The sequence below is a fragment of the Salvelinus alpinus genome, chromosome 9, assembly GCF_045679555.1.
Source record: "Salvelinus alpinus chromosome 9, SLU_Salpinus.1, whole genome shotgun sequence".
NCBI lineage: Eukaryota > Metazoa > Chordata > Actinopteri > Salmoniformes > Salmonidae > Salvelinus > Salvelinus alpinus.
This window is the reverse complement of record NC_092094.1, coordinates 65375942-65403270: the sequence shown is the minus strand read 5'-3', so window position 1 is coordinate 65403270 and position 27329 is coordinate 65375942. Positions and strand designations below refer to the sequence as shown.

At 41.3% G+C, this 27329-nt stretch overlaps 1 pseudogene; it reads left to right on the top strand.

Annotated features, from left to right (window-relative positions):
- The first annotated feature begins 173 nt into the window (after positions 1–173).
- LOC139530974 (cartilage matrix protein-like) lies at positions 174–5573 on the top strand (annotated as a pseudogene).
- Positions 5574–27329: the final 21756 nt, after the last annotated feature.

The following is a 27329-nucleotide window of genomic DNA, read 5'->3' as shown; positions in this document are numbered from 1 at the left end:
ATGTATGCATATCAAATTGAGAATAAAACTGATCACACCAATAAGCTTGCATGTGCTTGTATGTGACGCTAGAGGTCGCACTTTGCATGAACAATTAAAACAAAATTCTGTCCCTTTTTTCCTCCAGAACAACATCACATAGTTTGCCTTCCATAGCCACTGTTCGGGTCGCACAAACCAACCCAAAACTTGTGTCATGCTTTCTTCCCACTTCTGGATTGGACGACCTTCTCCCACGCATTTAGCCTGGTGATGGTTAAATATGCCCCCAGAGAGCAAATGTTTGTATTCATGGTTTACTATTCTGAATTGCTTCTTGAGACGTAGCTTACTTAAAATAACCAACTGCCACAGGATGACATTGTTAATCGGAGGACTCGTCTGTTGCATGTCGTTGCTTGCTATGGAGGTCCAAGGAACATACCGGCTTCATGGAGGATACCATCCTCGGCCGCATCACGCAGACAGCCCTATCGTGCCACCGCAAACATTTCAGCGGAGCATTCAAAAGCAACAACCATTTCAGCGGAGCATTCAAAAGCAACAACCATTTCAGATTGCTACACAAGGACAGCAACAAATTGGGAATGTTCAGCAACCAGCTCAGTTGTCTCAGAATCAAAAAACGATTGATTCGGGAGGTTGGTTAATTTTCGTACAATGTAGGCTATTTTGTAATAGTACGCACAGTTATTCTCCTTTAAGTTTTATTGCTCTTCATGACTTTACATTTGAGATAATTTGGCATTGGCGTCAATGTATTATAAAAGTTCTGAAATTTAAGCGGGTATTGGCCAGTCCTCGGTTATTACAGAATAAAGGCAGATATACATTTTTTACTGTAAATATACTTTCTTATCTTGTCATACAATTGCATACATTTTGAAATTCGTTAGCTGGAAAATGTTAACCAAATAGCAAACCAAAGGAAGGACTGGTGTCAATGTGTACTCAAACCTTTGGGCTAGGCTATATTAAACGTTATGGCTATTATTTCCATACAATTATGGATTTATGAAGCACTTTTCCAGGAGTTCAGAACACTTTACGTCGTGTGAAATTGAGAAACAACCGACTGTATGTTGGTAGCTTAGTAACTGCAATAAGCATAAACAAATGCTGATGGTTAATAGTCTCAATTGCTAGCAGACAGACTCTCACTGATGCTTAAGGCTAATAACAGCAGGCTAATGTACTTCACATCATCACCCCATGTAAGTCATAGGCATCTCATTGCGTTTGAGTCAAACAAAATAACCATTGCTCTACTACTTCTCCCTCTTCCTCCGTCATGGTGGCCCAAAGCACATGGCAATAATTACAGGTTTAATGGCTATGACTACTATCACCAGCCACCCGGGAAATGGCCAGTCATGTACCTCCGGCCCACAGCACCACCCCCTCCACTTGAACAGCCGGTCAGTACCCCAAGCGGCACCACCACTCCCATCATCAGTGCTGACACAGGTAGAAGACTTTAGGCAAAAAACAAAAACCTCCTTTTGATTGAATCCCTCAAGGACTGATTGGTTTCTGGGTAAACATTTGAATCGGAACCCCCCCTCTTCTGTTGGTGTTTTTGTGTTTTTTTCCCTTCCTTTTACAATCTCTTTGTCCTAGGATTGAGCAGGTGCTGTCATATAAGTCACTATTCTGTAGTTTTTTCCTCCTCTGCAGGTGAATCTTGAGAGAAGTAAACATGAACCTTCTATTTGGTTTACTATATTACATTGAAATTGGTTTGGTGTCCATGTTTACTTTCCTCGGAAATGTTCAGAAACTTCTCTCACTAAGCTTTCATCCACTTTTTCTTCAGACTTTTTAAAACTGTTCTTTTTACTTCTGTTTGTAGTATCATTGCTGTGTGTACTGAAGCATAAATGGTTGCCTGCTTAAAACTAACGCTCCCATGCAATCTATCTGAAATAGTAGCACCTAGTAAACTCACCAGTAAAACATATCAAGCTGACTTGCTAAAACCCTCAGCAACTCCAGACCTGAATGTGAAGCCTGAATGTGTTTGATACAGTAGATGTGACAGAGGAACTCTGATTAGCAGTTCTCTGTCAAAGTGTGTAGAGCAAACTATTCCACCCTCGGTGGTAAAAACAAATGTCTCAATTTTCCCTCGCAGGAACCCACTGCATAAGTCGGCCCCTAGACCTGGTGTTCATTATCGACAGTTCACGTAGTGTGCGCCCCGCAGAATTTGAGAAGGTCAAAATCTTCCTGGCTGACATGGTCGACACCCTCGACGTTGGCTCGGATGCCACGCGGGTGGCCGTCGTGAACTACGCTAGCACGGTGAAGATCGAGTTCCTTCTCAAGACGCACTTCGACAAGGCAGGCCTGAAGGCAGCGCTGGGCCGCATCAAATCTCTAGCTGCTGGTACAATGACTGGCCTGGCTATCAAGACGGCCATGGAGGAGACCTTCACTGAGGAGTCAGGCTCCCGGCAAGCTAACAAGAACATTGCCAAGGTGGCCATCATCGTAACCGATGGACGTCCCCAGGACACGGTGGAGGAGGTGGCCGCGGCAGCGAGGGCGGCGGGCATCGAGATCTACGCAGTGGGGGTGGACAGGGCGGACATGAAGTCCCTGCGTCTCATGGCCAGTCTGCCCCTGGATGAACACGTGTTTTACGTGGAGACCTATGGCGTCATTGAGAAGCTCACATCCAAGTTCAGGGAAACCCTGTGTGGTAAGAGAGTGAGGCAATTTTTGTATTTATTTCATCCGTATTTAAGCAGGGAGTAATGCTGAGACCATGGTTTCTTTTGCAGATGAACCTTGCATGAAAACATCAATAAACAATAATTACACTACACATACAGTTCCGGTCAAAAGTTTGGCCACACCTACTCATTCCAGTGTTTTTCTTAATTTTTACTATTTTCTACACTGTAGAATAATAGTGAAGACATCAAAACTATGAAGTAACACATATGGAATCATGTAGTAACCATTTGTTTTATGACAGATTTGCACATTCTTGGCATTCTCTCAACCAGCTTCATGAGGTAGTCACACAGAATGCATTTAAAATAACAGGTGTGCCTTGTTAAAAGTTAATTTGTGGATTTTCTTTCTTAATGCGTTTAAGCCAATCAGTTGTTATGACATGGTAGGAGTGGTATACAGAAGATAGCCCTATTTGGTAAAAGACCAAGTCCATCATTATTTTAAGACATGAAGGTCAGTCAATCCGGAACATTTCAAGAACTTTGAAAGTTTCTTCAAGTGCAGTCGCAAAAACCATCCTCCTCCATGCTTCACGGTGGGAACCACACATGAATAGATCATCGGTTCACCTACACCACGTCTCACAAAGACACTGCGTTTGGAACCAAAAATCTCCAATTTGGACTCATCAGACCAAAGGACAGATTTATTGGCCCAAGCAAGTCCCTTCTTTTTATTGGTGTCCTTTAGTAGTGATTTATTTTCAGCAATTTGACCATGAAGGCCTGATTCAAGCAGTCTCCTCTGAATAGTCGATGTTGAGATGTGTCTGTTACTTGAACTCTTGTGAAGCATTTATTTGGGCTGCAATTTCTGAGGCTGGTAACTCTAATGAATGTATCCTCTGCAGCAGAGGTAACTCTGGGTCTTCCTTTCCTGTGGCGGTCCTCATAAGAGCCAGTTTCATCATAGCGCTTGATGGTTTTGCGACGGCACTAGAAGAAACGTTCAAAGTTCTTGAAATGTTCCGTATTGACTGACTTTTGGAGATCGACAGGCAAAGTCATGTTATGTCCTCCTATAACATGGGTGTACAATCCCTTCAGGGCCAAAGTCCAGCTGATTTGTGTGTCTTCCTTGACACCTACTTGATCAACTCATGTTATTGATCACCCAGGAAGTACACATATCTGGTTTCTCAGGTCGAAACTAGTTGTTGGTTAAAAATCAAGAATGGAAACCAGCAGATGTTGTGATGGTGTTGTGCACCTGTACCCAAAAAACATTGATTCATGTGTTAGGTACGCAAATCATAGAATAATAATTATGTCAACATTTAATGTGTAACAGCAATCTTTGATTAGATTCCGTATGATAACCCCTAACTGACCGATTAGAAAGTAATTGGTCATTTGCATGAATCCAAAACGGATTATTCCTGTTCACGTTGATGATTTTGTCAGACTAAGCCAATCAGCTGTGAGGATGTTTGTTTACAGGTGTGGATGCCTGTGTCTTGGGACACGACTGCAACCACATGTGTGTCAAGAACAACAACTCGTACACCTGCAAGTGTCGAGATGGCTATACACTGAATGCGGACAAGAAAACATGTGCACGTAAGGACCACAAGCCTTTATCGGGAATGTGGGTATCACTTTGTTTGACAGGTACCTACATAAGGACTTCATAACACATTCATACCCATGAATAACCCTTTCACAAGCAATCATTTAATAAATGCTCATGCCAACAGCCACAGGTAGATTGTTCTGTTATGTCACAGGAATATTGCTTATATTGCAGATTTCAACTTGCGATTGTTGCCATAAGTATATTATGAAATGCTTATGTACTGTTTATGAATGTGTTATGTATGAGCTATGAATGCATTATGAATTCCTTATGTAGGTACTATTGAAATAAAGTGTTACCCAAATGTTTTTTTTGTGTAGTGAAAGTTTCTGCTGTATTAATTGTGTAATAGAGAAAGGAAAGGGCAAAGAATTAATGTGTAAGATTTTGTCTTATGTTTACACTTGGCAGCAGGTTCTTTGCAATACCATAATGGATCAGGTTTGAACGGTTGGTGCCCCTTTATTCCAGAATTGATGGGCTAGAAAACCTAAACGCTGCTGTTATGATATGCATGCCCAGTGCATGAAGTAGATTGAAATATGTGCCGGTGCTCATTTTGGGTGCTGGTACTGTTTTATATTTAGGTGCCGGAACATCGCAATATTTTTAAACCAATATTCTACAAGAGGTACAGGAACTCATGCAGTAGAACATTTGATGTGCATGGAACTCAGTTTCTGTGTTTTCCTGCCGAAGTCAAGCACTGCATGCCACTATCTAATGCGGTTATGCCAGCTTTGCTAGCTAAGGTCCCCACTTCACTCTACGGCTAATACATGCTGAGTTTGTTGTGACGTGTCGGCGTGGCTTCTTTAGCATTCGCACCCATGGAGCTGTAGAGTAGCTCGGGCTGCAGGGCCGGAACTCGACCTGATCTTGCTCATCAACAGCTCCAAGAGCATCCACCCTGACAACTTTAAGCTGGTGAAGCGTTTCGTGGTGCATCTGGTGGACTTGCTCCAAGTCGGCCCTGGCGCTGTACAGGTCGGCCTGATCCAGTACTGCAGCCAAGTCCGGACCGAGTTCACCTTAAACCAGCACCGGACTGACAAAGCTTTGAAGGAGGCGGTGATAGGTGTTCAGCCAAGGGCTCCATGACCGGTCTGGCCCTGCACCACCTGTTGGATAGGAGCTTCACCGAGGGAGAGGGCGCCAGGCCAATGTCAGCCAACGTGCCTCGGGACAGTCGAAAGACGACATCTCTGAGCACGCCAGGAACCTCAAAGGCCCCTTTTTCTTACACAGTATAATGTATGTGTCCTCCGAAACATGACCCTGCCAAGCCACACCACTTCTTGACACAGTGCCCGCTTAACCCGGAAGCCAGCCGCACCAATGTGTCAGAGGAAACACCGTACAACTGGCGACCGTGTCAGCGTGCATGCACCCGGCCCGCCACAGGAGTCGCTAGAGCACGATGGCCAAACCCTCCCCTAACCCGGACGATGCTGGGCCAATTGTGCGTCGCCTCATGCGTCTCCCAGTCACGACCGGTTGTGACACAGCCCGGGATCGAACCCGGATCTGTAGTTACGCCTCAAGCACTGCAGTGCCTTAGACCGCTGCGCCACTCATGAGGTCCTGACACCATTTTGAGTGTAACATTTCAGAAGTTGTAAAACTCTAAAATGACTCCAGATATCTTCCCCTCCAAATGTAAAGGCAGTTGTCCCCCCCACTCGAGTGTTTTATATAAATGCATGTTTCCTCATTCCATAGCTCTGTAATCCTTAGACGTCCCATCCCATGTATCATCTACCCAGGGTTGGATAGGTTACTTTCTAAATGCAATCAAATCAAATTGTATTAGTCACATGCACCGAATACAACAGGTGTAGTAGACCTTACAGTAAAATGCTTACTTACAGTGCCTTGCAAATGTATTATTCCCCCTTGGCGTGTTTCCTATTTTGTTGCATGACAACCTGTAATTTAAATGGATTTTTATTTGGATTTTATGTAATGGACATACACAAAATAGTCTAAATTCTAAAAAATGGTACATGCATATGTATTCACGCCCTTTGCTATGAAGCCCTGAAATAAGATCTGGTGCAACCAATTACCTTCAGAAGTCACATAATAAAGTCCACCTGTGTGCAATCTAAGTGTCACATGATCTGAGTATATATACACCTGTTCTGAAAGCCCCAGAGTCCGCAACACCACTAAGCAAGGGGCACCCCCAAGCAAGCAGCACCATGAAGACCAAGGAGCTCTCCAAACAGGTCAGGGTTGGGTTATAAAAAAAGATCAGAAACTTTGAACATCCCACGGAGCACCATTAAATTAATTGTTAAAAATGGAAAGAATATGGCACAACAACAAACCTGCCAAGAGAGGGCCGCCCACCAAAACTCACAGACCAGGCAAGGAGGGCATTAATCAGAGAGGCAACAAAGATAACCCTGAAGGAGCTCAAAAGCTCCACAGCTGAGATTGTAGTATCTGTCCATAGGAACACTTTAAGCCGTACACTCCACAGAGCTGGGCTTTACGGAAGAGTGACCAGAAAAAAGCCATTGCTTGAAGAAAAAAATAAGCAAACACATTTGGGGAGTCTCCCACATGCTTTTTGGCGAAAACCAAACATATGGAAGAAGGTACTCTGGTCAGATGAGACAAAAATGTTGCTTTTTGGCCATCAAGGAAAATGCTATGTCTGGCGCAAACCCAACACCGCTCATCTCCTGGAGAACACCATCCCCACAGTGAAGCATGGTGGTGGCAGCATTATGCTGTGAGGATGTTTTTCTTTGGCAGGGACTGGGAAACTGGTCAGAAGGAATGATGGATGACGCTAAATACAGGGAAATTCTTGAGGGAAACCTGTTTCAGTCTTCCAGAGATTTGAGACTGGGACGGAGGTTCACCTTCCAACAGGACAATGACCCTAAGCATACTGCTAAAGCAACACTTGAGTGGTTTGAGAGGGAACATTTAAATGTCTTGGAATGGCCTAGTCAAAGCCCAGACCTCAATTCAATTGAGAATTTGTGGTATGACTTAAAGATTGCTGTGCACCATCAGAACCCATCTAACTTGAAGGAGATGGAGCAGTTTTGCCTTGAAGAATGGGCAAAAATCCCAATGTCTAGATGTGCCAAGCTTATGGAGATATACCCCAAGAGACTTGCAGCTGTAATTGCTGCAAAAGGTGGCTCTATAAAATATTGACTTTGTTTGGGTGAATAGTTATGCATGCTCAAGTTTGGTTTATTTGTCTTAATTCTTGTTTGTTTCACAATAAAACATATTTTGCATCTTCAAAGTGGTAGGCATGTTGTGTAAATCAAATGATCCAAAAATCAATTTTAATTCCAGGTTGTAAGGCAAGAAAATAGGAAAAATGCCAATGGGGTTGAATACTTTCGCAAGCCACTGTACGAGGCCTAACCAACAATACAGTTTAAAAAATATGGATAAGAAAAAAATAAAAAAATAATTAAAGAGCAGCAGTAAAATAACAATAGTGAGACTATATACAGTGGGGTACCGGTACAGAGTCAATATGCGGGGGCACCGGTTAGTTGAGGTAATATCTACATGTAGGTGGAGTTATTAAAGTGACTATGCATAGATGATAACAACAGAGAGTAGTAGCGGTGTAAAAGAGGGGGAGAGGGGGGGGGGGGCAATGAAAATAGTCTGGGTAACCATTTGATTAGATGTTCAGGAGTCTTATGGCTTGGAGGTAGAAGCTGTTTTGAAGCCTCTTGGACCTAGCCTTGACGCTCCGGTACCGGTTGCCGTGTGGTAGTAGAGAGAACAGTCTATGACTAGGGTGGCTGGAGTCTTTGACAACTTTTAGGGCCTTCCTCTGACACCGCCTGGTATAGAGGTCCTGCAAGGCAGGAAGCTTGGCCCCAGTGATGTACTGGGTTGTTGGCACTACCCTCTGTAGTGCCTTGCGGTCGGAAGCCGAGCAGTTGCCATACCAGGCAGTCTTGCAACCAGTCAGAATACTCTCGATGGTTCAGCTCTAGAACCTTTTGAGGATCTGAGGACCCATGCCAAATCTTTTCAGTCTCCTCTAATGGGTAATAGGTTTTGTCGTGCCCTCTTCACGACTGTCTTGGTGTGCTTGGACCATGTTAGTTTGTTGGTGATGTGGACGCCAAGGAACTTGAAGCTCTCAACCTGCTCTACTGCAGCCCCGTCGATGAGAATGTGGAAGTGCTCGGTTCTCTTTTTCCTGTAGTCCACAATCCGTTACAGTTAGTAGTTGCCCGTCCAAAATTGTAATCAGTAACGTAACTTTTGAATTTCCCAAACTCAGTAACGTAAGATTACTTTAACCTTAAGAGCCATCTAAAGAATAAAAAAATGTATGTTACCAATTGAACAACATATATTGCAAGATAAATCAATGTTAAAGTTTACATAGCTGGCCATACACTACCGGTCAAAAGTTTTAGAACACTTACTCATTCAAGGGTTTTTCTTTATTTTTGACTATTTTCTACATTGTAGAATAATAGTGAAGACATCAAATCTATGAAATAGCACATATGGAGTCCTGTAGTAACCAAGAAAGTGTTAAACAAATCAAAATATATTTTATATTTGAGATTCTTCAAAAAGCCACCCTTTGCCTTGATGACAGCTTAGCACACTCTTGGCATTCTCTCAATCAGCTTCATGAGGTAGTCACCTGGAATGCAATTCAATTAACAGGTGTGCTGCCTCAAAAGTTTTGTGGAATTTATTTTCTTCGTGCGTTTGAGCCAATCAGTTGTGTTGTGACAAGGTATGGGGGTATACAGAAGACAGCCCTATTTGGTAACAGACCAAGTCCATATTATGGCGAGAACAGCTCAAATAAGCAAAGAGAAATGACAGTCCATCATTACATGAAGGTCAGCCAAAAGGGAAAATGTCAAGAACTTTGAAAGTTTCTTCAAGTGCAGTCGCAAAAACCATCAAGTGCTATGATGAAACTACCTCTCATGAGGACCGCCACAGGAATGGAAGACCCGGAGTAACCTCTGCTGCAGAGGATAAGATCATTCGAGTTACCATCCTCAGAAATTGCAGCCCAAATAAATGCTTCACAGAGTTAACATAGAGACTGTGTGAATCAGGACTTCATGGTCGAATTGCTGTAAAGAAAATACTACTTATGGACACCAATAATAAGAATAGACATGCTTTGGCCAAGAAACATGAGCAATGGACATTTGACGGGGGAAATTTGACCTTTGGTTTGGAGTCCAAATTTGAGATTTTTAGTTCCAACCCCCTTGTCTTTGTGAGATGTTGATGATTGTCGGTGGTTGTGATGAGTCGGACCACATAGTGAAGTAAAAGCAGCCAACAAGTGCTCAGTATATGTAGGAGCTCCCTTAACTTCTCTAAGATAGGGGGCAGCATTTTCACGTTTGGATGAAAAGCATACCCAAATTCAACTGCCAGCCACTCATCCCCAGAAGATAATATGTGCATATTGTTAGTAGATTTGGATAGAAAACACTCTGAAGTTTCTAAAACTGTTTGAATCATGTCTGTGAGTATAACAGACCTTATTTAGCAGGCGAAACCCCGAGGACAAACAATTCAGATTTTTTTTTGATGTCACTCTCTTTTCGAAGATATTTCATTGGGAAACCAGATTTCTAAGGGACCTGCTTGCAGTTCCTACCGCTTCCACTGGATGTCAACAGTCTTGAGAAATTGGTTGAGGTTATTCCTTTGTGTAATAAAGAAGTACGGCCATCTTGAACGAGAGTCACATTAAGTATCCTGTTAGATAGAAGCGCGTGACCAGAAAACTGGCTATAGTTGGTTTTAATCCTGTATTGAACACAGATCATCCCGTCTTCAATTTTATAAATTATTAACGTTAAAAAATACCTAAAGTTGTATTACAAAAGTAGTTTGACATTTTTTGGCAAAGTTTACAGGTAACCTTTGAGATATTTTGTAGTCACGTTTGAGCAATTTGGAAGCGGTGTTTTTCTGGATCAAACGCGCCAAATAAATGGACATTTTGGATATATATCGACGGTATTAATCGAACAAAAGGACCATTTGTTATGTTTATGGGACATATTGGAGTGCCAACAACAGAAGCTTGTCAAAGGTAAGGCATGAATTATATTTTTATTTCTGCGTTTTGTGTCGCGCCTGCAGGGTTGAAATATGCTTCTCTGTCTTTGTTTACTATTGTGCTATCCTCAGATAATACAGTAGCATCGTTTGCTTTCGCCGAAAAGCCTATTTGAATTCTGACATGTTGGCTGGATTCACAACCAGTGTAGCTTTAATTTGGTGTCTTTCATGTGTGATTTAATGAAAGTTAGATTTTTATAGTAATTTTCATAGTAATTAATTTGAATTTGTCACTCTGCATTTTCTCTGGCTTTTTTTCGGATATAAATATGAACTTTACCGAAGAAAACATACATGTATTGTGTAACATTTTATCTCTATTTCTGCTTTTTGTTACTCCTCTCTTTGTCTGGAAAAATGGCTGTTTTTTTCTGTGGCTATGTACTGACCTAACATAATCGTTTGGTGTGCTTTTGCCGTAAATCCTTTTTGAAATCAGACATGTTGGCTGGATTCACAACATGTGTAGCTTTAATTTGGTGTCTTTCACGTGTGATTTCATGAAAGTTAGATTTTTATAGTAATATATTTAAATTTGGCGCTCTGCATTTTTACTGGCTTTTGGCCAAGTGGGACGTTAGCGTCCCACATATCCTAGAGAAGTTAAAACTGTTGAAAACCATTCCAGGTGAAGCTGGTTGAGAGAATGCCAAGAATGTGCAAAGCTGTCATCAAGGCAAAGGGTGGCTACTTTGAAGAATCTCAAATATAAAATATATTTCGATTTTTTGGTTACTACATGATTCCATATGTGTTATTTCATAGTTTTAATGTCTTCACTATTATTCTACAATGTAGAAAATAGTAAAAATAAAGAAAAACCCTTTAAAACTTTTGACCGGTAGTGGATGTAAAATTTTACTTCATGGGTTGGTTATATAGGCTTCTTCTAAACCCATCGCTTTCTACTACATGTAATAATACAATTAAATTATATATTCACATTAAAAACCAAAGTCTATGAGAATTGCAGTCATTCCAATAAATGTTATACCCCTTGATCTTCAAGAATAGGACTTGGAAATATGGAAGTATAGATTAACCAAATTGTTTTACCTGAGCATGACCTCAACTAAGGACTAATTAGACAGCCCTACTCTCCTGTTTATGATTTTGTTGTCATGGACGACTGATTGGGCTCATTGATTTGAGTTGAAAAATAAATGCTGCGCTCATGGAATGGCATGCTTTGAGCACTACTGAAAAGTGCTTTTACACGTGAAAAATTAATGCCATGTGCTGCATTTGCTGTAGGCCTATTGTTTCCTTTTTTGTTGGTGTTCTTTGATATCTTGATAATATACAGCTGTTTAAAAGGGCAAATCCACAGTTGGAAACAATAACAAAACTGTCGCCCCGCCTATGTTTTGGTAAAAAGCTGAGGGATGGGCCTGTAGAAATGTAACCACTCTCAGATTAATAGACAGAGCTATGGATGCAAGGGCTGACCATCCATAATATTACAATTATTGTTTTAACCATGTTATGAAGCTATACAGTGTTTGTTTACATTTACAATGTTAACAAATATTGGAGAAAAACTAATTTATATTTTGGGTTGAAGTTGAACAAAGCTCATGAGGCATTTCTAAGTTATATTCTTCCAAGAATCCATGGATATATAGATATATACAGTATATCCATTGATTCGTCTATATATATATATATCCATTGATTCTTCAAGATGGGTATATGTATATCCATTGAAAGCCTTATGAGCTTTGTTCAACTGTCACACTCCATGAGAACCATATACATATACCTGTACATTTTTCACTGGCTGTCCACTGGTTTCAAAAACAATGATTGGTAGGCATCTTAAACTTCTTGAATTGAACCATTATTGGGTTCAAATACACATTTAAATTTGTGAACAGTCATCCACAACAATCACAATCCGTAAGGCACAAATAGCTAAATGAGAGCGCAGAAGCGTGAATCACATCGATGCACTATGTAGATATCAATGATAAGTGATATCCGTATCGCCGTAGACTACACCACTGCTGTCATCCTTACCTTCAAGCGTTTATTCAAGTTGGGTAATCTTTGGATGTCGACAGCAGTCGCACCATTGGAAGATATAGCTTGGACTGTAGCCTACAAAAGCCTATTCCTGCTCTTTTCCTGCAATCCATCAAACACATTTGGTGTGTCATCATAGTGGTCTCTGACTTGTGGTCAGACTCGCTCAGGTGGAACAAACTTGCGCCTGTTTTCAATGCTGATTTGAATGTAAATTGAGAAAACAGAAGTGTCCGATTTTTTTTCTTTCTCGCAAACATCCTTTCAGAATTTAAAAGTAACCCTTGAAATAATCATCTAGTTTTTCAAAAGTATCTGTAGTCGGATTACAATATTTTTTACTGGTAACGTAATGGATTACAGTTACCGTTTTTTTGTAATCCATTACATGTAATCCATTACTCCCCAACCCTGCATCTACCCTACCTCAGTTTTGGGTTTGTCTAAAACCTTGTCCTGTCCTCCTATCTTTCCCCAGGTGTGGAGATATACACAGTCGGTGTTGTTAAAACAGAGGAGAGAGAGCTCCAGGAGATAGCCTCTGTGCCCAACAGCCAGCATTACTTTCACTTGGCCAACTTTGGCACCATCGACTCCATAGCTCACACCTTAAAGAGCAAGTTGCGCCAAAGTAAGGAAGAAGGAAATGGATGAGCATAGGGAGGTACAGCATGAGCTAGCTGCTAGCGGAAGAGGATTTAGACACAGGAAAAGGACACGAAGGAGCTCGGCCGTCTGACTTGTTTTTGGCCTCATGCGTTTGTTGGACCGATGCCTGGGTATCTCAAATGGCATGCCGTCACCTATGGTTTGCTTCAAATCTTCGGGAGACCTTGGAAATCGAAGTATATGAACTATTAGAAGATGGGTGTAACGAGTGCGCTGAGAGTCGGTAAGCAGGTTCAGGGAGTGTTTCAATAAATAAAATAAACGATGAACACGAAACACAAGCAACCCCCTGACATGAAAACAGAGTCAATAACACCTGAGGAAAGAACCAAGGGGAGTGGCAGATATAGGGAAGATAATCAAGGAGGGGATGGAGTCCAGGTGAGTGTCATGAGGCGCTGGTGCGCAAGACGAGGGTGACAGGTGTGCAGGATAATCAGCAGCCTGATGACCTAGAGGCCGGAGAGGGACAATGGGTTTGTGTTATGATGAACAAGTGCTTGAATGAATGGCTGGCCCACTGCCTTGGTTAAAGCCTTAAAGTGATTGCTAACCTTTTGCAAAACCCAATTGATTTACCACTGACTTCCCCTCAATGATCGAAAAAGCTTCACCTGATCATTGACTAAGTACTTGACACCACTTGACTGTATGCAATGTCTGTATTTGTAGTATTGACTTCACATTAAGTCAACTAGTTGTCACACTTTTCATTAAGTTGCGCCAAAACCACGTAGTAACAGGTAATTATAATATTTGGTAGGAATTTGTAACTCCACAATTTGTTTCCTTGTAACCAATATGGAACAGGGTTCTAATAGATTCCTAGGTGTGGATAAAGTGTCACGTTATTACACTTTACTGTGTAATACTGAGTAGCCTATCAACTTGTTAGCTATAACTTGTTTAATGGTAACTAGAGTTGCTTAATGTACATTTCCGTATAGAAATGTACAATTTATTCATGGTTCACTTCTGCCACTGATGTCTCTTTCAGAGGATGCGAACGAGATGAGTGGGAATAAGCTGAGTGAAAACGAGTGCATGTGTGAGGCTCAGATTGCCTTCCAGATGAAGATGCAGTTCACCATACAGGAGCTGACCAGCAAACATATCCTTTTACCTCACCATTGTTTTGTAATGGGTGGTATTTATTTATATAGCAATTTCACAAGACCTCAAAGCCACTACAACCAGCTGCAATGTTGTACATACAGTATGCCTGCCAGTTGTGTAGCACAGTTCTGAGTGGAGTCATTTTTCTTCCATGGGAAAGAGAGAAAAATGTGCAGTTTTATAGCTAATCTCATGCTATTTTACACGTTTTCGAGCTCAGGGATTCTTGAAAGACGGGACAATCTCAATATTTGTCTCAATATTGACAACATTTTAAATATATACACATCCGTTCAAAAGTTTGCAGTCACTTAGAAATGTCCTTGTTTTCCATAAAAACATACATGAAATGAGTGTGTAAAATGAATAGTCAAGACGTTGACAAGGTTATAAACAATAATTTCTAATTGAAATAATAATTGTGTCCTTCAAACTTTGCTTTCATCAAAGAATCCTCCATTCGCAGCATTGCAGACCTTTGGCATTCTAGTTGTCAATTTGTTGAGGTAATCTGAAGAGATTTCACCCCATGCTTCCTGAAGCACCTCCCACAAGTTGGAATGGCTTGATGGGCACTTCTGTACGTACCTTACGGTCAAGCTGCTCCCACAACAGCTCAATAGAGTTGAGATCCGGTGACTGTGCAAGCCACTCCATTATAGACAGAATACCAGCTGACTGCTTCTTCCCTAAATAGTTATTGCATAGTTTGGAGCTGTGCTTTGGGTCATTGTCCTGTTGTAGGAGGAAATTGGCTCCAAATAAGCGCCATCCACAGGGTATGGCATGGCGTTGCAAAATGGAGTGACAGCCTTCCTTCTTCCAGATCCCTTTTACCCTGTACAAATCTCTCAATTTACCACCACCAAAGCACTCCCAGACCATCACATTGCCTCCACCATGCTTGAAAGATGGCGTGAAGCACTCCTCCAGCATCTTTTCATTGTTTTCTGCGTCTCACGAATGTTCTTCTTTGTGATCCGAACACCTCAAACGTAGATTTGTCTGTCCATAACACTTGTTTCCAATTTTCCTCTGTCCAGTGTCTGTGTTCTTTTGCCCATCTTAATCTTTTTTCTTTGCTACTCTGCCTAGAAGGCCAGCATCCCGGAGTCGGCTCCGGGATGCCAAGTAACTGAAGATCTCGTACAACGCTGTGTACTACTCCCTTCACAGAACGGAGCAAACTCGCTCTAACCAGAATAGAAGTAGGAGTGGGAGGCCCCGGTGCACAACTGAGCAAGAGGACAAGTACATTAGAGTGTCTAGTTTGAGAAACAGACGCCTCACAATATACTCAACTGGCAGCTTCATTAAATAGTACCCGCAAAACACCAGTCTCAACGTCAACAGTGAAGAGGCGACTCCGGGACGCTGGCCTTCTAGGCAGAGTTGCAAAGAAAAAGCCACATCTCAGACTGGCCAATAAAAATGTAATATTTAGATGGGCAAAAGAACACAGACACTGGACAGAGGAACTCTGCCTAGAAGGCCAGCATCCAGGAGTCGCCTCTTCACTCTTGACGTTGAGACTCAAAACAGACATTTGTAAAATATGAATAATGATTAACTGGAAAATCCCCTATAAAAACAACCACTCTATCAGATCTTTCAGGACTCTGACAGAGTTGACGTTAGACAAAAATCTGACCAAGTTGATATTTTACGGAGTTGAAAAAAATCATTCAAGTGGTTTACACAGTAGCAATTTAGTTTTTCCTCAGTTGCTTTATGACTCTAAAACCTAATTAAAAATGACATATTTGAAACAAAATGAATATTCTATTTTAATCTTTCAGGCAGATGGAGTTGACCATTTATGGTTGTGACTGTGGTGATTCCAATATTGTTTGTTTAAATCTATCAAAAGTGGAGAACTTTACAGATTATGAGTTGTCTTGTTCGACTACATGTAATGAGGACACAAATAAAGGGTCCTGATGGTATAACTGACCCTGCTCATTCCTGATTAATTTTAGACAAATCTGACACAGTAAACCAAACCTCCAGATGCAATGTTTTGAGAGAAATACTCTTTAATGCAAGGAACAACATACAATCATTTTCGGCCATTTTTTGAATTTTAAACACTTTTTTTGGAGAGTTTGAAACTGGGATCCTTTGCTCCGGACGAGGGCATTTCCAGACATAGAGCCAACAGGGAAATTAATAATATTGAAAGTATTTTGAACATTCCAAAAACAAAACTTTTCGCTTATAAAATTCCTGTAAATGTAAAATTTCAGCTCAAATGAATGCAAAATAAATACAATAAAAAAATATATAAAAAAAAATTCCTCTTTCCGATTCCCGAGACAATGAAGAACTATGACAGTTTAAGATTGCTCATATGTATATAGTGTATATGTATTGAAGAAGACAAATGTTTCCTTGACTGTTATGTCCACTAGATGATCTATCGAGGAAAGTGACCCAGTTTGGACGAATGCGTTGATTGAGAGGATGCTGCAAAGAGACCATTCAGAGCTCACCCAGTTAACCTCAATCTAAAATGGCTGTAGAGTTTTCCTGTTTTAGCAACCTTCATTATTAACAACAGTCCATTTTGGAGTTATCTACTGTATAACCTCCTTCAATCTATGTGTTTTACATATAAGACATTTTGTTTACCATTGAATGACTTGGCCAGTAATGTTCCATTTGCTCACAACAGATAACCCCCATTTCATCCCATTTAAGTTAAGAACAAGGACCAAGGTAGATTTTTTTGCACAAAAATTGGATCCCCCATGGTAGCACCTTCCCAGTTAACAATTCCATTTGTATTTTATCTTCCACTTATAATGAAAGTGTAGAGGAAGCAATAGGCTATATCACTGACAAGTGATTTGTTTCCTTATTGTGGCATGTGCAAGATAAATGAAAGACATGACACATTAAATATAATTTATGTTAATACATCATTATTGAGTATTCTTTAATTAACTTGTATTTAAAAAGGAAAATGAGCTTGTCATATTAATGTGGCTTATGGTTTGTGTTGATGAGGTAAAAGGAAGTGTGCATTTTTGTGTAGTTTGTGTGTGTATATCAAAAAACAGTGCCTTCGGAAGACCCCTTGACTTTTTCCACATTTTGTTACGTTACAGTCTTATTCTGAAATGGATTAAATAAAAAAAATCCTCAGCAATCTACCCCATACCCCAATACCACATAATGACGAAGTGAAAACAGATGTTTTGACATTTTTGCAAATGTATTAAAAATAAAAACAAAAATAGCTTATTTACATAAGTATTCAGACCCTTTGCTATGAGACTCGAAATTGAGCTCGGATGCATCCTGTTTCTACAACTTGATTGGAGTCCACTTGTGGTAAATTCAATTGATTGGACATGATTTGGAAAGGCACACACCTGTGTATATAAGGTCCCACATTTGACAATGCATGTCAGAGCAAAAATCAAGTCATGAAGTCGAAGGATTTGTCCTTAGAGCTCCGAGACAGGATTGTGTTGAGGCACAGATCTGTGGAAGGGTACCAAAAAATGTCTGCAGCATTGAAGGTCCCCAAGAACACAGTGGCCTCCATCGTTTTTAAATGGAAGAAGTTTGGAACCATCAAGACTCTTTCTAGACCTGGCCGCCTGCCCAAACTGAGCAATCGAGGGAGAAGGGCCTTGGTCAGGTAGGTGACCAAGAACCCGATGGTCACTCTGACAGAGCTCCAGAGTTCCTCTGTGGAGATGGGAGAACATTCCAGAAGGACAACCATCTCTGCAGCACAACTCAGACTGGAGTAAAGGTTCAACTTCCAACAGGACAACAACCCTAAGCAACCAGCCAAGACAACGCAGAAGTCGCTTCGGGACAAGTCTCTGAATGTCGTTGAGTGGCCCAGCCAGAGCCTGGACTCGAACCCGATCGAACTTCTCTGGAGAGACCTGAAAATAGCTGTGCAGCAATGCTCCCCATCCAACCTGACAGAGCTTGAGAGAATCTGGAGAGAAGAATGGGAGAAACTCCCCAAATACAGGTGTGCCAAAGAAGACTCAAGGCTGTAATTGCTGCCAAAGGTGCTTCAACAAAGTACTGAGTGAAGGGTCTAAATACTTGTGTAAATGTGGAATTTCAGTTTTATACTTTTTATAATTTAGCAAAATCTTCAAAAAATCTGTTTTTGCTTTATCATTATGGGGTATTGTGTGTAAATTGTTGAGGATTTTTTTTTATTAAATACATTTTAGAATAAGGCTGTAACATAACAAAATGTGGAAAAAGTCAAGCGGTCTGAATACTTTCCAAATGGGTTATATTTTGGATGTTTGTACAAATGTATCCATTAAATACATATTTTGAACAAATGTAATTTTGACTGTAATTTGTTTTGCAGAGTAAACATTTGAAAAGGTCTTAAAGACTTAAGTGTTACATGGATATAAATAAGTCAAGCACAATATAACAAACATAAGAAATATACCTTTGCTGGCTGTCTCCAAGTCTATCAGCTACCAAACAATTTGTATTCAGAATAATTTGCCTTAAAAAAAAAGGAGAGACTGAAAAAAGATTGTGAACTTTAAATGGAATATTAACAGACTATGGCTGTAGTATAAAAACATAACATAATGTTGCCAATGTAGACAGGCATGCCACATTTCCCAGACTGTGCCATAGATATTCTAATACATCGCTCTGGCATTTCCCATTTCAGAAGTGTTTACATAAATTAATGAGATATTCTCTCTTTTGAGATAATAATCTTGGAATAAAGAGACAAACATGTATTTGCTCACTCTTCCCACGTTTCTAAAGAGAAGCAGAAGAGGGTGCAACCAACAAGGATTACAACACAACACAGAAAGCCTAGATGATGCACTTTCTAGTGTGTGGTTACCAGGGATAACGTGTGAAGTGATGCAAAAAAGCTAGCTTGTTAAACGAGTTCATGGTGGAAATCAAACTTTTCAGATTAAATAAATAAATACCTACCAACGAATGTGTATTGTGTGGTGTTAGCTATATTCAATATCTAGTAAGGAAACTGTTTGACAGCAAAGTCTGAATCTCAAGCTAACTTCAATAAACTAGCGAGCTGCTAGGTAGTTTATCACTTTTATACAACGGGTTACCAACATATTCAAATAATGATTTACATATTTTCATTAATGTTATTTTGATGAATTTATTCACACTATTTCATCCTTCCACAAGATATAGTCCCGACACAAATCTATTGTTGCTACCAAGCTGGCTGGTCGTTCGTTCTATCGGTTCGGTTGCCAGAGACCCGACCCAGTCGTTAAGTCTTTTTGTTCTGTATCTATAGACGCAACCCAGTCGTTCATTCTAAACATTCTATTGCCATACTGGCTTATCCCTTGCTTGCTAGCTAGCCAACTACGGCTAACTTACAGTCACGTCAAACAGTATAGCCAGAAAAACAACAAAGTAGCCGCATTTGCATTTGTTTAAGCTGTTTGCTAGTGACATTTATTTGGATACATCTATAACAATGACCTAATGATGCGCGATTTCACCTGGCATAGAAAGTGTGCTCTCTCGCCAGGACACTGTTGTTCAGAGGAGCTAGCCAACTACACAGCTAACACAATAACTTAAACTGAAGCTGGAAAGACTGTAAACTAGCTGCGCTTTGTTTCTTTTGACCTGTTTTCTATTGATATTCCTTTGTATACATCCATAAAAATTATGCTGATTCATGATTTCGACTAGCTGAGAAAAGCTGCCTACTTGTCTGTCTCATCCCGACTCGTTCATTACTATGTGACATTGTCATATGACATTGTCAATCTTTGGTGTTGCATGCCCTGTAATTATTGTTTTCATGACCATCATGCACACAGTCTCTACCATGTGTGAGCAAGCCATTTACAGATAGCTTGCTAGTTGAGACATCCTAAACTGGTCATGAAATAAGTTGTTCCTATATTGGGTAGCAGTCTTATTTTTCATAGATTCTGTCGGCATGAGTGATACAAACAGTGTCCTTTCTCAACCTACACCAGTACAACACAAAGTTATTTTTCTAGCTAAATGCACAACCCTCTTTCTCTCATAGATCACCATCCTAAACAACACATGGCTGAAGTGTATGTCTTGGAAGAAAGGCTTCATAGCCTGTGGAAGAGATGAGGGTCTTCTCAAAGTCCTGAAGCTGGAGACAAAGACAGGTGAGCTGTCACGTCCTGACCTTAGTTCCTTTTTTATGTCTCTATTTTGGTTTGGTCAGGGCGTGAGTTGGGGTGGGCATTCTATGTATTTTCTATGTTTTCTATTTCTATGTGTTTGGCCTGGTATGGTTACCAATCAGAGGCAGCTGTCTATCGTTGTCTCTGAGAACCATACTTAGGTAGCCTTTTCCCACCTGGTGTTTGTGGGTAGTTATTTTCTGTTTAGTATTTGTTTGCACCTTGCAGAACTGTTCGTTTGTCGTTTTGTTGTTTTTGTTCGAGTGTTCATATTTATTAAATGTATTATGAATACTTACCACGCTGCACCTTGGTCCTCTTCTCCTTCTCCAGACGACGTTCGTTACATGAGCTGGTTTTCCAGAACAAATTACCTCTATAAGATCCAGATTTGCTTAGCTGTGTTATGCAAGGTTTGCAAGCCCATGTGATTCAGACTAAAAATGTTTCTGAAACAGCTACAGTAGCTAATTGTGTGTTAAAAACCATTTAAACCCATAATGAGCTTAGCAACAGAAGGCATTTTCTGCCAACAGTATTAATCCAGCTGTGTCAATCAGAAAGTAGACCTACGGTGGTATGGTGTCAGGAACCAACTTGCTCTGTCTTCTCTATATTAGGCTACTTTAGAGCTATTGTATAATTCAAGCAGCTTGTGAAGTTGACAGGTTTATTTAACTTACTGTAGGCTATATACACAGTTTATTAGGTACACCCATCCAGTACCGGGTCAGACCCCCCTATGCAGAACAGCCTGAATTACTTGTGGGATTATTCAGGGCATGTAAACGTTGCTCAATTGGTGTCAAGGGGCCTAACGTGTGCCAGGAAATCATTCCCCACACCATTACACCCCCACCGCCAGCCTGTACCGCAGGGCCTTCACCAGAGTTTCATAACATTCGGGGCTCAGTCTTGAAGACCAGGGGCTGAGGGGTTTGTGCGTCCGAGAAAGAAAAAAATTATTTTCTAAAATCATTTCCTGCAATTCTACGTCATTTTACATGACTGGAGACATTACAATAATATTTTTTAACGCCACACATGTCTTAAATGCAACCAATAGCATAGGCCAAAGAAAAGAGTGGATACACAGATTTTAGGCGAGGAAATTATAGTCTACCAACTTTCTAGGGGCACTCACTCATTCAAACAGATTTTTGTATTTTGTATTTATTTAGGAAGTATTTATTTCGAAATATTGCAAAATACCTTCTAGCTGCTGCCTGCTGTTCATTGACAGCCACACCTCAACAATCAGTTGGGGATCATGATTAGACAGCAATTTTTTAAGTCTAGCCATAGATTTTCAAGCAGACCCATCAATTTAATATTGTCTTTACTCATTTAACTAGGCAAGTCAGTTAAGAACACATTGTTATTTACAATGACAGCCTAGGAACAGTGGGTTAACTGCCTTGTTCAGGGGCAGAATACAGATCTTTACCTTGTCAGCTCCGGGATTCAATCTAGCAACCTTTCGGTTACCGGCCCAACGCTCTAACCACTAGGCTACCTGCCACCCCAAACATTAGTTTCGATTTAGAATGGCACATTATCAAATGGGCAGGAGCAGGGTGGTAAAAAATGTATGCACTCGAATAGCGAGTGGAGGCCGTGCGCGTGTGCTTAATGTGAGAAGCTGAGAAATACATATAAGAACATTTATTTCACTCTACGCATCAACTACTGTTTGAGGAACATGCTGTCTCTGCCCAAGAGGTGATATTCTGCCCAAACTCTATGCCATGGGCTCTCAAACCTTGTTCCTGCAGCTACCCATTGCTTAATTTCGGAAACATCGATAGTAACATGTTTTCGCAATGAAACATATTTCTCTAAACTGTTGACAGCCTCTCTGTGCTCTCGAGAAAAGAAATAAAGGAGAAAGAGGAGGAGAAAGAAACACATGGTGGTGAGATATTCTGTATAGCTAAAGGTAATGTCACCCATATATTTATGAAAACATAAAAAAAAGACCCTATTAATAGGCTATTCATAATCAAATGCAAATGCGCTAATTGTATGCTAACTGTAAGCCGCCCTGCACAATCATTACACAGCATCTCCCAGGGCTATACGTTCTCTCTCATGCATGTGTAGCACAAGGTAACCAGAGTATAGGCTAGCTAGACCAATTATGTACTCAAAATATCTTAAATCAGTTTTATGTTTCCATGTGTCATATGCGGTAGGCTATGCATTGTGTAACAGCACAATCCAAATTTGAATTCCGTTTTTTTTTTTCGGGCTGGGCTCTAATATGCATATGATGTTTTGAATTAAATATCAGCTTAGAAAGTGCTGTCCAGTTCATTGTGTTAGGCTTTGAAATAACATCCAAGACACCCATTTTTTTTAACTGTTTCAACTTGCTGTTGAACTTCTCTCTTCAAATTGATCATCACAGTGAGGGGAATTTTAAAAGTACCATAGGACTACTATTCTGATGACAAGTGTTTGATGTGATTTTTGATTGTATTTGCATTTATGTCAGAGCAGTAACTACCACCTTGATTCAGTCAATTAGAAATTGTGTTTTTTACATTGGATAAAAGGAAGACACAGAGCTACAAAATGGTATATCATACGCTGCATTTGAGGAACAATGGGAAAGTAATTCTGCTTTCGAACCTCACTTGAAAAAATGGTCTTTGAATGTTTTGGTGCCTACTGGAGAGCTCTCCTTTGTCTACACATATTCAGCATTGTTCACACACTCTTAAGCTGTAGCCCCCACCCAAACTCTGACCATTTTACTCGCTCTAGCAGAGCTAGTTAGGCTGTTTTCATGTTATCCAGAGCATTGGTGACTGTAACTGTGGTTCTGCCAGCAATTTAAATACGCTTTTTTTGCAGACGTATACCTACACCTGCCATATTAAACGGGTGTTGAGTGTTCGTAAATTCATCAGTTATTCTGTGCTCTGGCACACTCAGATGAGAGTGCTCTGAAATCGGAGTAGATGGTCAGACTGAATTTATAAACGCACCCGAAATGGTGACTTGCACAGTGGAGCTTTTGTTAAGACCGATAGCTAGCTAGCTAAACATTGAACCATAATCCCAACTCATGACGTTACTACCCTGTATGAATCTGAAGGTATCTAACCAACCAGGTTCAATGTTGGCTAGCTAACATTAGCCTATAACTAGCCAAGCAAATGGCTCTGAGATACGAATAATAAGATCAAACAAGTAACGTTAGCTTGCGAGCCAGCCAGCTAACGTTAGCTTGAAATGCTTTAACTTGAAATGAAACCACTTTCTGTCAAAATTAGAAACATGTAATATCGGAAAATGTAACTAGCTAGACTATCTTACCCATATACATCATAGATGGATGCGTCTCCTGTCACGGATGCCATAGTTGCCCTTAGTTTGAAGATGTACTCTAATCCAGAGACAGGTGTTTCCTTAGCTATCATAATCGAATTCCACTGATTTAAAAACTCAGCCCTCCAGCAAGTGGAGATCAACACATATGCAGTTTTACTACGCCATATATATTTTTTTAAAGCAGCGTTAGACAGGATTACCTACACATACTGACCAGCTCAAATAGACAGAAGCGTGCTATATGGCAGACCAATCCAAACTCATCTCTCGGCATGTCCAGCCCTCTCATTATCTCAGCCAATCATGGCTAGTGGGAAGGTTGCTGACTTTCTTCTGTGGCTAAACCAACCTGGCTCATAATTTAACAATTGTATTCATATTTACAGATGGCATACACGTTTGTTATTAGGGCACATGTTCGAGATGGCATTTCTGCCAAAAAACGCATTTTCATAAAAATGTTTAGTTTACGTTCAAACGGCTCTCCTGTGAAGTAGTGATCCCTGACATACGCCTAGTTTCCTGAAACGGGTTACAGTTAAAGAGACAATAGAGCCCTGAGTACCAGGCTATTAGGACCTGATGGTGGTTAGCAAATTAGGTACCAACAAAGCATGTCCAGAGTGCATGAAAGGAGATTACTGTGATTATATGGTAATATGGATGGTCACTGCAAATTCCCTACTCCCATCACAGCCATTAATCTCTTAGTGTTTAACAAGCTTTCTCTGCCCTTAACCTTGTTCTGAACACCACCAAAACAACGTGTTTTGTCATGTGTCATGTGCTTCGGTAAAAATAATGCCCCTCTCCCCACCTGTGTGATTACCACCTCTGAGGGTTTAGAGCTTAAGGTAGTCACCTCATACAAGTACTTGGGAGTATGGCTAGACGGTACACTCACGTCTCTCAGCACATATCCAAGCTGAGGCTAAAGTTAAATCTAGACCTGGTTTCCTCTATCGTAATCTCTCCTCTTTCACCACAGCTGCCAAACTGACCTTGATTCAGATGACCATCCTAGCCGTGCAAGATTACGCAGTCGTGATATATAGATTCTCCTTACAGGACACATCGCTGCACTCTATACTCCTCTGTAAACTGGCCATCTCTGTATAGCCTATGCAAGATCCACAGGTTGATGCATATCTATAAAACCCTCTTTGGCCTCAATCCCCCCTATCTGAGATACCTATTGCATTCCTCATCCTCCACATACAACACCCATTCTGCCAGTCACATTCTGTTAAAGGTCCCCAAAGCACACACATCCCTGGGTCACTCTCTCTTCAGTTCGCAGCAGCTAGCGACTGGAACGAGCTGCAAAAACACTCAAACTGGACAGTTTCATCTCAATCTCTTCATTCAAAGCCTCAATTATGTACACTTTTAGGGACACTTGTGGCTGCTTCACGTGATGTATTGTTGTCTCTACCTTTTTGCCCTTTGTGCTGTTGTCGGTGCCCAACAATGTTTGGACCATGTTTGTGTCTTAGGTCTTTCTTTATGTAGTGTTGTGGTGTCTCTTTTGTCATGATGTGTGTTTTGTTCAACTTATTTTGTTTTTGCAGCCCCCGTCCCCGCAGGAGGCCTTTTGCCTCTTGGTAGGCCATCATTGTAAATAAGAATTTGTTCTTAACTGTCTTGTTTAGTTAAATAAAGGATTTAAAAAATATACACTGCTCAAAAAAATAAAGGGAACACTTAAACAACACAATGTAACTCCAAGTCAATCACACTTCACACTGATTGACAATAAATTTCACATGCTGTTGTGCAAATGGAATAGACAACAGGTGGAAATTATAGGCAATTAGCAAGACACCCCCAATAAAGGAGTGGTTCTGCAGGTGGTGACCACAGATCACTTCTCAGTTCCTATGTTTCCTGGCTGATGTTTTGGTCACTTTTGAATGCTGGCGGTGCTTTCACTCTAGTGGGAGCATGAGACGGAGTCTACAACCCACACAACTGGCTCAGGTAGTGCAGCTCATCCAGGATGGCACATCAATGCGAGCTGTGGCAAGAAGGTTTGCCGTGTCTGTCAGCGTAGTGTCCAGAGCATGGAGGCGCTACCAGGAGACAGGCCAGTACATCAGGAGACGTGGAGGAGGCCGTAGGAGGGCAACAACCCAGCAGCAGGACCGCTACCTCCGCCTTTGTGCAAGGAGTAGCAGGAGGAGCACTGCCAGAGCCCTGCAAAATGACCTCCAGCAGGCCACAAATGTGCATGTGTCTGCTCAAATGGTCAGAAACAGACTCCATGAGGGTGGTATGAGGGCCCGACGTCCACAGGTGGGGGTTGTGCTTACAGCCCAACACCGTGCAGGACGTTTGGCATTTGCCAGAGAACACCAAGATTGGCAAATTCGCCACTGGCGCCCTGTGCTCTTCACAGATGAAAGCAGGTTCACAATGAGCACGTGACAGACGTGACAGAGTCTAGAGACGCCGTGGAGAACGTTCTGCTGCCTGCAACATCCTCCAGCATGACCGGTTTGGCGGTGGGTCAGTCATGGTGTGGGGTGGCATTTCTTTGGGGGGCCGCACAGCCCTCCATGTGCTCGCTAGAGGTAGCCTGACTGCCATTAGGTACCGAGATGAGATCCTCAGACCCCTTGTGAGACCATATGCTGGTGCGGTTGGCCCTGGGTTCCTCCTAATGCAAGACAATGCTAGACCTCATGTGGCTGGAGTGTGTCAGCAGTTCCTGCAAGAGGAAGGCATTGATGCTATGGACTGGCCCGCCCGTTCCCCAGACCTGAATCCAATTGAGCACATCTGGGACATCATGTCTCGCTCCATCCACCAACGCCACGTTGCACCACAGACTGTCCAGGAGTTGGCGGATGCTTTAGTCCAGGTCTGGGAGGAGATGCCTCAGGAGACCATCCGCCACCTCATCAGGAGCATGCCCAGGCGTTGTAGGGAGGTCATACAGGCACGTGGAGGCCACACACACTACTGAGCCTCATTTTGACTTGTTTTAAGGACATTACATCAAAGTTGGATCAGCCTGTAGTGTGGTTTTCCACTTTAATTTTGAGTGTGACTCCAAATCCAGACCTCCATGGGTTGATAAATTTGACTTCCATTGATCATTTTTGTGTGATTTTGTTGCACATTCAACTATGTAAAGAAAAAAGTATTTAATAAGAATATTTCATTCATTCCGATCTAGGATGTGTTATTTTAGTGTTGCCTTTATTTTTTTGAGCAGTGTATATAGAGTAAAAACACACACACAAAAAAAGCGTGACCTCTTGTTCTCTTTTGGGCTGTGAACTTTCAACAGACGATGCCAATCTCAAAGGACTTGCAGTACTTTGTCAATGAACAAGACAATGTACAGCCTGAGGTTGAGTACCTTATTTTACTAGGCAAGTCAGAACAAATAAGAACAATTTCTTATTTACAATGACAGCCTAGGAACAGTGGGTTAATTGCCTTGTTCAGGGGTAGAACAACAGATTTTTACCTTATCAGCTCAGGGATTCGATTTAGCAACCTATCAGTTACTGGCCCAACACTCTTACCACTAGTCTACCTGCCGCCCCATGATACCTGCTGCCC